At 47.9% G+C, this 12,517-nt stretch overlaps 1 pseudogene; it reads left to right on the forward strand.

Moving 5' to 3' along the window:
* Positions 1-289: 289 nt before the first annotated feature.
* Positions 290-9,678, forward strand: LOC108539287 (coiled-coil domain-containing protein 86 pseudogene; annotated as a pseudogene).
* The last annotated feature ends 2,839 nt before the right edge of the window (positions 9,679-12,517 follow it).

The following is a 12,517-nucleotide window of genomic DNA, read 5'->3' on the forward strand; positions in this document are numbered from 1 at the left end:
CATGCTGGCCACTGGGTAGCAGGGGCTGGTTTCAGAGAACATACTCACACTCACCCTCCGAAGTCCAACCTTCTCCTCCTGACCCAAGCTGGCCTCCTGACCTGGGGTGGGGACTGGAGACATCACAGTGCCTGGCGCTCCTTGGGGAGCAGGAACAGCAGAAACTCAGACCTAGTCAGTCCTCCCCACCCAAGTACCAGTTCCCATTCCTGACTCCTCCACCAGGGGGCCCTGAGTCCCTGCGGTGCCCACTACCCCATCCTCGGGGGTTCTGGATGGTCTCCGCAATATGGAGCAAGAGGGCAAGGGCCGGAGAACCAGTAGGTGTGAGGGCCCTGCAATGCTCAGAGAATTGCCACAAAAACTCTGTATGCCTACAGCGCTCCAACATGAGCAGGAGCTGCTCACCCTCCAGAGCCTTGACACTGGGAAGAGTAGAAGGACCCCTTCCTTGGAGGCCACCGCTATAGTGGCCACCTCCACAACCTGCTGCCAGTGGCAGCAGTGCAGCCCCCCTCCCCCGTCCAATAGTGCCCCAACCTGGCCCCTAGTGCCAGCAATGTAGCCCTCGGACTGCACCCACAACACACCCAGAGCCAGGCGTGGGCAGTGTAACCCTGGCAGCGCCACCAAACCACCACTCTACCACTTGCAGTGTAGCACCTGATAGTGTCCACAACCCGTCCCCGCCACGGGCACTGCAGCACCCAATGGCGCCCCCAACCCGCTCTTGCCCCTGGCCCCGCTTCCCCACCCCAGGCAGCACAGCCACGGATAGCGCCCCCAACCTGCTCCCATTGTGGGGACTGAACTCCCGGGATAGTGCACCCAACCAACCGCCCCCCACCTTCCCCCTCCTCTCCCAGCAGTGCAGCACCCGACTGCTCCCCTAAACCGCCCCCGACTGTTGGCTGGCATTGCAGCCCCGGATAGCTCACCCAACCGACCCTCTGCCTTGGGCATTGCAGCAGCTGATAGCTCCCCTAACCCACCCTCGGCGCCACCAGCAGTGCACAATAGCGCACACAACCTACCTCCAACCACCCCCAACCTTGGGCAGCGTAGGCCCCAATAGTACAGCCAACCCCCACGCCACTGCCAGCAATGCAAAGCCGGACAGCACCGCCAGCCTCCCGCAGCAGGCAGTGCAGACCCAACAGCACACCAAACCCGCCTCCACAAGGTGAGCAGTGCAGCCACAGACAGCGCATCTACCCCTACCCTGCCATCTTTCTTCCACTCTAAACTGAGCTGCAGTCTTCATTGCCACCACCACCGACAGTCAGATGTGCCTCAGTGGTTGGTGACTCCAGCCTCTGGCATACACAGGTGGCCCCCACTTCTCGTCCTCTAGCTGGTCAGGAGCAGCTTTCCTGCTGGCCACCTTTCTACTGCTCCAGCCATCCTTCTACCACCCTATTACTCCTCTGGCGACCCTCCTACCTCTCTGGCTGCCCTCATATGCTCCCGCATGCTGCATTCTCCCTCGCCACCACCAACTGCAGTGAGACAAGCCACGGTGCCGCAAAGCTCCAGCCTCCAGCATGCAGCAGGTGCCTGAGCTCCTCCCTCTCCTGGTCCTCAAAGCCGGAAACAGACTACCTAGGCAGGTTGATACAAAAGAGCCTAAATCCAAGTGAGGCCTTCCCAGCATGCACATGGGATTATGCCCATGGTTTCTAGACTACATGTTCTGATTGGATGACTGAAAACCTCTAGGCCTTCTCTGATTGGACTTTATTTTCATACTCTGATTGGTTGTCCTAAGACTTGCTTTCATCCAATCAGAACATGATAATAAAGTCCAATCAGAGTAGGCCTCCGGTTTTTCTCATATCCAATCAGAACATGTAGTGCAGGAACCTCATGTGCATAACCTCAGTATATAAATGGTGCTGAAGGGGAGTCAGGTTATCGCAGGCTCTTCTGTGGCTGCTCCGCAAGCTTCTCCATGCCCAATTTAGAGGACCAGGACCAGGGCTAACCACCACCACACGCTCGAGGCTTGTAGCTTTTGGCACCACCGCTTGCCTAGCTGCAGCTGGTGGCCACAGAGACTTCAGTGCGACTGGAGCGGTAGGAAGGGGAAAATAGTTTGGGGATAGATGGAGGAGTACAGAAAGTGGTTGGTGCTGAAGGGAAAAGAGGATGGCGAGCAGAAGACGTTGCAAAAAGACGGTGAGGAAAAATGGTGGGAAAAAAAATTCGGGGGGTAGATGGAGGGGAAAAACAGGGGAAGAGAAGGTTTTGCAGAAAGACAGTGGGGAAATGTTTTCGGGTGGATGGAAAAGAGGATGATGAGAGAGGAACGGAGGTGAGCAGGAGGGAGAGAAGGTTTGCAAAAATACGGATTTTCTCAAATGCTTTATTTCTGTTGAGATGCTCATAAAGTTTTGTCTTTTATTCTATTAATGTGTTTGTACCCATTGATTTTTCAAATATTAAATCAGTGGTGCATTCCTGGGGTAAAGCACATTTGCACGTAGTGCATAATCTATTATATGTGTTGCTGAATTTCATTTGGCGGTGTTTTGTTGAGTATATTTCATTTTATAAAATAATGAAAGATACTGGTCTATGTTGTTTTGTGATATTGTTTTGGTGTCAGAGTAATCCTGGCTTTATAAAATGAATTGGGAAGTGTTCTCTACCCTTTTATTTTCTGCAACAGTTAGTGAACAATTGATATTAATTTCTCAGAGTGTTTGATACACTTCACCTGGGAAGCTGCCTGATATGGGATTTTTATTAAAAGTTTTTAAAATTACAATCTGATCTTTTAACCTTCTATAGATCTATTTATATTTTATATTTCTCCTTTACTCTGTTTTAGTTTGTGTCTTTCTAGGACTTCATCCATTCTATCTAGGCTATCTTAATTTTTTTGGCATAAGATTTTCATTGCATTCTCTTTTAATCATTTTTATTTTGTGATACCGGCAGTGATGAGTTCTCTTTTATTGCTGATTTTAGTAATTTGATTCCCTTCTCTTTTTTTCTTGCTTAGCCTAAGTAAACATTTGCCAATTTTGTTATCTTCCCAAACATTTAATTTTGGTTTATTGATGTTCTTTGTTGTTTCGTATTCCCTATCTTTCTCTTGGCTTAACTCTTGTGAATTGTTTCTCTTTAGGAAGATTGTATTTGGTTAATTAAAATTTAAGTTGATTTTGGAGTATCAACTTTTCTTTTATATGAAAGTAGAAGCTTGAATTGGGAAATAATGGGTTCTCAAGTATTTTTTTGGTAGTGGTGGGGATGGGTGGGGGAACAAAACAAGTATCCATGTAGCCCTTGGTTCCCCAAATTGTGGAGCTAACTTGGTCAAAATAAGTAGCCTCTCATTTCTTATCTCAAGAGGGTGATCTTGCCTTGCTTGGAGACATTATAGTGAATTCACTTGATGTAGTTTCTTTTAATCATATAAGTTTACTTCATGTCCCATTTTTCTTTTCTTTTTTCTGAGACGGAGTGTCGCTCTGTCACCCAGGCTAGAGTGCAGTAGCCCTCGGCTCACTGCAACCTCTGCCTCCTGGGTTGAAGCAATTCTCCTGCCTCAGCCTGCCAAGTAGCTGGGATTACAGGCATCCACCACCATGTCCAGCTAATTTTTGTATTTTTAGTAGAGACAGGGTTTCATCATCTTGGCCAGCCTGGTCTCGAACTCCTGACCTCATGATCCACCCTCCTCAGCCTCCCAAAGTGCTGGGATTACAGGCGTGACCCACCGTGCCTGGCCCATGTCCCATTTTCAGCCAGTTATTGTACATGGAATGATTGCTGGAATCACATTCCATCACCCACAGGTAAATAAATAAATTCTGTTATTTAATATCTAAATTATATATACATATATTTTACTTGTAATTCAATGAAGATAAAGCTTTGTATGCTCTGTGTAAAATATGCTGTCTATATTCTCATGATAGTAAAGAATAAATTGAGTAATTGAATGTAGTTGAATTTTACATATATCCTCCATTTAGTAAGAGAAATAGAAACTTAGTACTTGATTTAGTAAATTCCTACATTTAAATTAAGATGTTTCTTAGCAGAAACAAAGTTTATCTTAATGGGATGATAATTCACTAGTTTACTTCTGACGAGCATCAGCTAGTATTTAATCTATTATGAAATTACACCGCACCAAAATAAAATAGAATACAATTATTTAAAACACAAAATTTTATTGATTAATTTAGACATCAGATGTTTACATTATAAAACCGAAGTATTTTGAGGAGTTTTGTTTTTGTTTTTAGGATATTAGCAAATATTAACAAATGTGAACCATAGTAAAAGTTGTTCAGTAACACTTTTAACATTCCATTTTCAAGTAAACTGAATTTATGTGTCAGGTTGAAAAGCTTTTAGATGAGTGATTTATATTTCTGTCTGTATCCAAATATTTGTATATCATGTAGGCAGCCCAAGAAAATATGCAGATATGTAAGGCATTGAATAGAATGGTAAAGAACACATCCTTAAAAGAAAGAAGAGAATAAGCATCCGAACCATTTTGCATTCTCACTAGCAATGTAAAAGGATTTCAATTTCTCCGCATATTTACCACTTGTTATTTTATATTCATTTTGATTGTATCCTAGTAGGTGTGAAATAGTAACCTCGTTGTTGTTTGATTTGTATTTCCATAATGACTAGTGATGCTGCATATTAATATCTATACGAATTATTTGCCCGTTTTAAAATTTGGTTGTTTGCCTTTCAGTTTTTGAGTCATACGTATTCTTTGTGTATTCTGGATACCAGATTATCATCAGATACATGACTTGACAAATATTTTTCCTCATGCTGTAGGCAGTTGTTTTAGTCTGTCTGGATTGCTATAATAAAATCCATAGATTGGGCACTTTATAAACAACAGGAATTTATTTCTCACAGTTCTAGAGGTTGGGAAGTCCAAGATCAAAGCACTTGAAGATTCAGTGTCTGGTGAGGACCTGCTCCGTCACAGATGGCTGTGTTCTCATTGTAACCTTGCATAGCAGAAGGGGCAAGGAAGCTCTCTGGGTCCTCTTCTATAAGGGAACTAATCTCATTCATAAGCGTAGAGCCATCATGACTTAATCACCTTCCCAAAACTCCACCTCTGAATACTATCACATTGGGGGTGAAGATTTCAACAATTTTGGAGAAACACAACCCTTCAGACCATAGTACTTGTCTTTTAACTTTCTTGATAATGCCCTTCGATGCAAAAAAGTTTTTAATTTTGATGAAGTCCAACTTATTTTTTCTTGTGTCACTCTTGGTTTGGATGTGGTATCTAAGAACACATTGCAAAATCCAAGATCATGAAGATTTATGTGTATATACATATATAGGTATATATATATACACATACGTATATAAATACATTTTTTTCTGAGATGGAGTCTCACTCTGTCATCCAGGCTGGAATGTGGTGGTGCAATCTCGGCACCACCCCAAGTAGCTAAGATTACGGATTACAGGCACGCACCACGACACCTGGATAATGTTTCCTTCCTCTTCTTATTCAGTCAAAACTGAGCTCCCATCCTACTGGAGACTTTACCACCTACAGAAGTTTGTTATAATTGCAAAAAGAAAAGATTGGTAGTGACCATATATAGTAAAACAAACAAAACCTACAAAACAAGACCAGGAAAAGAGATGGAACATGTGGAAAGATAGAACCAGTCAGGAGCAGTTTATATTTCTGACCAAATTGCATTTTACAGTGGCGAGTGAGACGCAAGGCCACCAGCTACTCAGGAGGATGAGGCAGGAGAATTGCTTGAACCCGGGAGGCGGAGGTTGCAGTGAGCTGAGATTGTGCCACTGCACTCCAGCCTGGGCAACAGAGTCAATTGCTGGACTGGGCAAAGTGGCTGACACCTGTAATCCCAGCACTTTGGGAGGCTGAGGTGGGCAGGTCTCCTGAGGTCAGAAGTTCGACACCAGCCTGGGCAATATGGTGAAACCCCGTCTCTACTAAAAATACAAAAAGTTGGCTGGGCGTGGTGGCTCATGCCTGTAATCCCAGCACATTGGGAGGCCAAGGCAGTTGGATCACCTGAGATCAGGAGTTCAAGACCAGACTGGCAAACATGGTGTGAAACCCCATCTTTACTAAAAAAACAAAAATCAGCTAGGAGTGGTGGCAAGCACCTGTAATCCCAGCTACTCAGGAGGTCAGGGAAGGAGAATCAATTACTTGAACCTGGAAGGTGGAGGTTGCAGTGAGCCGAGATCATGCCTTTGCACTCCCACTGGGCAACAAAAGTGAAACTCTGTCTAAAAACATGATATAAATATGTATATTTATTTATATTTATATAAAGTTAGCTGACCATGGTGGTGGGTGCCTGTAATCCTAGCTACTCGGGAGGCTGAGCCAGGAGAATTACTTGAATCACTCCAAACATGACATCCTGGAAAAGGCAAAACTAGGCAGCATAAGGAATTTTTAGGGCAGTGAAACATCCTGTATGATTCTGCAATGGTGGATACACGTCATCATGCATCTGTCAAAATCCATAAAATCTACAACCCAAGGAGTAAACCCTAACATAAAGGAGGACTTTGGTGAATGATAATGTACTGATACTGGCTCAGGAATTCGAATATGTACCACACTAACGAAAGATGTTCGTAAAGAGAAAACTGAGGGGAGGGGTATGTAGAAACTGTACTTTCAGCTCAATTTTTCTATAAACTTAAAACTGCTCAAAAAAGGCATATGATTTTGTTTTAATATCCTAATAGAGGATCAGAGGATGGGCAAACAAATCTTGGGTAAAACATGGCAGAAAAAGCACGAAGTACAACAAAAAACTAATTTTCTTTCCAATAAGTTGTTGTTGTTGCTGTAAGTACCTGGTACAGCCATTCTAGTTGGCAACTAAGATTTATAGGTTGAAGGGAGAGAGAGGGGGTCAAGGGGAAACTGGAAGCTGGTCTGAAGAGGGCGAGGGGAACTATTCAGGCAGAAGTGGGTTGGATCCTGACTCTACCACTCACTATGCGACCCTGTCAAAGAGAAACAAAATCGGGCTCCAATTACAGGGGTAAGGGAAGATTTTCATCAGTACCCACCGCTGCACTAGGGAAGAGTCCGGCCTGAGCTGGACTGAACTTGGATTTGTAGAGGTAACTCTGAGTTTCAAAGGGAGAATGAGGGAATAGGGAAGGGGTTAGGGGGGCGCTCAGTAGAGTCAGGAAAGTGACAAATTGCAAAGGGTTGGCGTGAGCGCTGTTGGCCCCAGTGATGCTCCCCATGTGGAAACTGTCATCCTCCCAGAGGGAGGGGAGATAGAGACCTTGTCTCAGGTGCCAGCCAGAACAAACAGTACATCTTTTTGGCAGCATCAAGTTTTCTCAGGCAGACAATTTAAGGGGCGCCCAAGTTATCTGAGGGGCGTGGCCCCCAACGCTGGTAACTGTTAGTGTTTGTTCAAGTCTCCATAGGCCAAGTCTGAGGCCTGGTGGCAAACAGGGCTCAGAGGGGCCTTGGCTGGACTCTGCTCTAGGAGGTTCTTTGTCAATAGAGCGAGTTAACCGGGCCCTGGGAGCCTCCGTTTTCCCTTGCGTATCTGTGAGGAGCAAGGGATGACGTGATCCAGGAGCCTCCCCGCTCCACATCCCACCCCGCTCCACATCCCGCAGACGCGGGGGCTCCGCAGCTGCCCTTTCTGATAAAGGAGCCGGGCGGGCACCCCGACTGCGCCCGCTGGAGGCCCTGAAGTACCGAGGCTCCTGGAGCGCGTCCTGCGCTGGGGTCCTGGAGGATGCCACAGATCTGGAGGGGGTGGTAGGGTCCTGTCCCAGACTCACCTTAAACGCTGCGAGGACCGTGACCCCCCAGCCCGCCTCAGGCAGGAGGCGCAGTGGTCCCCTCTGCAAGCTGCAGATTCCCCGCCCCGGCTCCAAGTGACCACAGGTGAAACCGAGCTGGAAGCGACAAAACGCCTTAAAACCTGAGTTCCCGCCTCAGGGTACTGATGCCCTTTACTAATTGTAAAGCCGGCGTGGAACTTTGCAGCCTTGGCTCAGAAACTGAGTGTCCTAGAGCAGGTGCGACCAGGGGATGTTGGCAGGGGAGCAGTGCCTCCTTGTGGTCAGTGCGTGCTGGCCTCAGTGACAGGAGAACCTTAAGGCTGGTGACATTCAGTCCCCAAGCAGGCAAATCACAGAGGTGGCTGGGGGTGCGCAGGGCTAATGGGCAAACGAGAGCAATGGAATAATGTCTTTCCTCTCAGCGAAACGTTTTAAAAATAGGTAACACTAGGGCTGGCAGGGGCACATGGAAACTGGCACTGCCATAAACTGCCAGAGGAGGAAGGATAGTGGGTAGTGGCCCTGGGAGAGGTTTCTTATCTTGTTTTGTTTTGTTTTTCGAGGGGTGGGGATTTGTTTTTTTGCAAAGGCAGGGTCTCCCTATGTTGCTTAGGTTGGTCTCGAACTCCTATCCTCAAGCAATCCACGTACCTTGAGTTCCCAAAGTGCTGGGTTACAGGCGTGAGCCACCAGGCTCAGTCCCTGAGAGCCTTTTGGAACTAGGAATCAGAAGTCTTTCTCTGGGGTTGGGGGAGGGAGGGGGACAGTGTATGTGTGCAGGGGTTTGGAAACTTTGTGGCTTGGCCATGGATCTCATGGCCGGAGAGCATCACCTCAGTTTCATGGGCGAGATTGGCCCTTGTGGAGTTCGAGTCCAACCCAGAAGAAACAAGGAAGCCTGGGTCTCCTCCAAGTGTGCAGCAAGCTGGCCTCAGGTCCCCCCAAAGGCAGCCAGAGACAAGCCCAGGATCACCCAGTCTGCAGCAGTGTGCAAAGGTTTGGGGTCCCCCCAAAAGGCAGCCAGAGCCAAGCTCAGGGTCCCCTCAGCATCAGCAAGATCTATACCTGGAGTCACCTCAAAGAGCCGGAGTCTAGTCCTGAACCCCCACATGTCAGCCAAAGCCAAGTGAGGAGGCACCACAGTGTTCCCAGGGCCAGGGAGAACTAGCCTTGGAGCAGGCCCAGAGTCCAGAGGAGCTGCCTCAGGGGGTGTGGGTGGCATCAGCAGCTATACCCGGGCCCAGAATCACCAGGGCCTTACCCCAGTCAGCACGTGCCACGTTCAGAGCCCTCACGGCCAGTACAGGAGCTGACACCCAAGGCACCTGGCTCCCTGCCGGGGTCAGCAGGAGCCAAGCAAGCTGCCTCTGGCTGGAGAGAGGTAACGGGCGGCCATGGGGCAAAGAAGGGAAAAGATTCTTCAGCCCAGGCTCCAGTATCCAAGAAGTTGAAGGAGGAGGGGGAGGAGTTTCCTGTAATCCAGAAGGGGAAGCCCAAATTGGGGTGGGTGTGGAAGGACCACTCCAAGAAAAAGTTATCCCAGATGGTTCAGTACAGGCCCCTGCACACGTCCTGGCAGTGGAAGATGAAGGAACAGCAGGAAAGGAAGCTTGCCAAGGATTCTGCCCCTAACCTGGAGGAGGAGAAGGAAAAGCACTGCCAGGAGAAGAAACAGCGCCGGGCCGAGAACCTGAAACATCACCTGGAGAACAATGGAAGGCAGAGATTGTCCAAGTGATCCAAAACCCCACCAAGCTCAAGCTGGCAAAGACACAGCAGCTGCGCTCCACAGAGAAGCAGGACACCCTGACCCTGCTGCAGAAGCAGCCGTCCCAGCAGCCAGCAGCCAAGGTCTGAGCTCAGGACGGCCCAGAGGCCCTCCATGGCCAGACACAGCACCTCAAGTCACTGGCCAGATGCCTCTGCTGGAGCCAGCACTCCAAACATATGGCTGCAAAATGGTGACCCCACCCTGGCCAGGGCTCCTGGGCCTTTGACGTCTTTTAGGCAGGTCTGTGTGGGACAGAGGCCCAGAGGGGGCCTGGGATCTGGCAGAGATGGGGGTGAGAAGAGATTCAGCCCCCTCCCTTCTTCCTCTCCTTCTCCAAGTGCCTTCAGACCAAGAACAGTATATTCTTCAGTTCTTCAGGGAGCTGGCGACTAGTGGGTGACTCCCCAAGATGTGTATGTCCTGTCTCAGTGTGCTAGGTCCAACCCAGGCCCAAAGACAGGCACTCAGGAGTCCAGCTTCCCCTACACTTTTTCAGAGCTGCTCTGGGCACCTCTGCGCCCCACTGGCTCGGTCACTGAGCAAACGGAATCCAGCTCCTCCCGACTTTCCAACACTGAAAGATGAAAATGGGGAGACTGCAGGGAGCAGTTTCTCCCTAGTACCCTCTTGCCCAAACCAGACTCCTCAGAAGTACCAAAGATCTAACTCATGTCTAGCCAGTCTACAACAAAAATATTACTGAGTGTCTGTTGCATACAGGTACAATTCGAGTCACCAGGGAATACAGACAATAGACAGAAGTCCCTCCCCTCAAAGAGCTTTCATTCTGATGGAGAGAAAACATAGTAAACAAGCAAAATGTGTCATGTGTTCAAAAAAAAAAAGGCTTTTTCCAAATGCATCCACTTTGATCTAGTTATTCCACTTGTAGGAGTTTGTTTGTAAGACTCTGTATAAAGCATACGCAGAGTCTTATAGTATAAGGTGTAGATCTTGCTGATGCTAGGGGGACCCTGAGCTTGGCTCTGGCTGCCTTTTGGGGGGACCCCAAACCTTTGCACACTGCTGCAGACTGGGTGATTCTGGGCTTGTCTCTGGCTGCCTTTGGGGGGACCCCAGGCCAGCTTGCTGTAACACTTGGAGGAGACCCAGGCTTCCTTGTTTCTTCTGGATTGGACTCAAACTCCACAAGGGCCAATCTTGCCCATGAAACGTGAGGTGAGGTTCTCGGGCCATGAGATCCATGGCCAAGCCACAAAGTTTCCAAACCCCCCGCACACGTACGACGCGTCCCTCCCTCCCCGCTGCCGCCAACCCCAGAGAAAGACTTCTGATTCTGTATAAAGTATAAAAAATAGGCGGGTGCGATGGCTGAAGCCTGCAATCCCAGCACTTTGGGAGGCTGAGGCGGGTGGATCACGAGGTCAGGAGATCGAGACCATCCTGGCGAACATGATGAAACCCCGTCTCTACTAAAAATACAAAAAAAAAAAAATTAGCCAGGCGTGGTGGTGGATGCCTGTAGTCCCAGCTACTTGGGAGGCTGAGGCAGGAGAATGGCGTGAACCCGGGAGGCGGAGCTTGCAGTGAGCCAAGATCGTGCCACTGCGCTCCAGCCTGGGCCACAGAGCAAGAGTCCGTCTCAAAAAAAAAGGGGGGAACAGTAAGTTAAAGAATTAAACAGAAACATTTGTTGTTATAGCAAAATTAAGAAAATACGCAACTGTTTAAACACATTAATAAGATCCATATTCAAGTAGTAAAACGACTATTTTGTCATTGAAATGGCTTTACAAAATATTCGTAAATTAAGTAAAATGAGGATTTGAAACAATAAGTGCACTCTGTGTCACAGGCCAGGTGATCCAGAGTGCGTAGTGGAGGGCCCGAGGTGTACAAGGGACCTGGCAGGTATAAACCTACGAAAAAAGCAAGCAGAAACAGGCTTGGGCAGAAGTCATCAAAATGGGATGCAGGCTCAGCCAAACCTCAGTCAGCCAGCCAAGATGCCAGAACAAGCATTGCCCCCTCAGAGTTGGCTGGGCCAAGAAGAGGTGGCCAGATCTTTATACCCAGGCCTCAGGCACCTGAGGGGGCTCCCCAGGGAAGGCCCTGAATGCTGGGGGTGCTCTCTTTGGCTCAGGCATACCCTGAAGCAGCCAGCCAGGCCCTAAACAAACTCCCACAACTGGACAGCAAGTCCTCTCCAAGGAGGATCCAGGCAGTACGTCTCTGCATCCTCCACATTTTGCTGGTGCTAGTAGTATTTGTTTTCAGAAGATAAATTGCACCTATCTATGCAATAAAAAATAAGTATATGGAATCCGTAGGTGTATTTATAAGATAATTAGAAATGTAAGAAAATGGTTGGAGTAAATAAATATTTAAATTCCTGGAATAGGCTGGGCGTGGTGATTCACGCCTGTAATCCCAGCACTTTGGGAGGCCGAGGCAAGCAGATCACGAAGTCAGGAGTTTGAGAACAGCCTGGCCAACGTAGTGAAACCCATTCTCTCCTAAAAAAATACAAAAAATTAGCCAAGGGTGGTGGCAGGAGCCTGTAATCCCACCTACTCTGGAGGCTGAGGCAGGAGAACCACTTGAATCCAGGAGGTCGAGGTTGACAATCGGTTGAGTTTGTCTAAAGACCTGGAATCAAACAGAAAGAAATGTCTGGGTTAAGATGAGAGGTTGTGGAGACCAAAGTTCTACCATGCAGATGAAGCTTTCAGGTAGCAGCCTTCAGAGAGAATAGGTTGCAAAATATTTCTTATCGTACTTAATGTGTGTTGATGTTAATGCTGGAGAGGTGTAATGAGGTATGTCTGACTCCCACTCCCCATGATGACCTGAACCAGTCTCTTGGGTTACATTTTAAGAGCCCTGGCTGAGGGTCTTAAGATGATTGGGGGGCCTTAGAATTTTGTTTTTGGTTTACAGGTGGTTCCAAAATGCTGATGCGTG

The sequence above is a fragment of the Rhinopithecus bieti genome, unplaced genomic scaffold (assembly GCF_001698545.2).
Source record: "Rhinopithecus bieti isolate Rb0 unplaced genomic scaffold, ASM169854v2 scaffold_1557, whole genome shotgun sequence".
Lineage (NCBI taxonomy): Eukaryota > Metazoa > Chordata > Mammalia > Primates > Cercopithecidae > Rhinopithecus > Rhinopithecus bieti.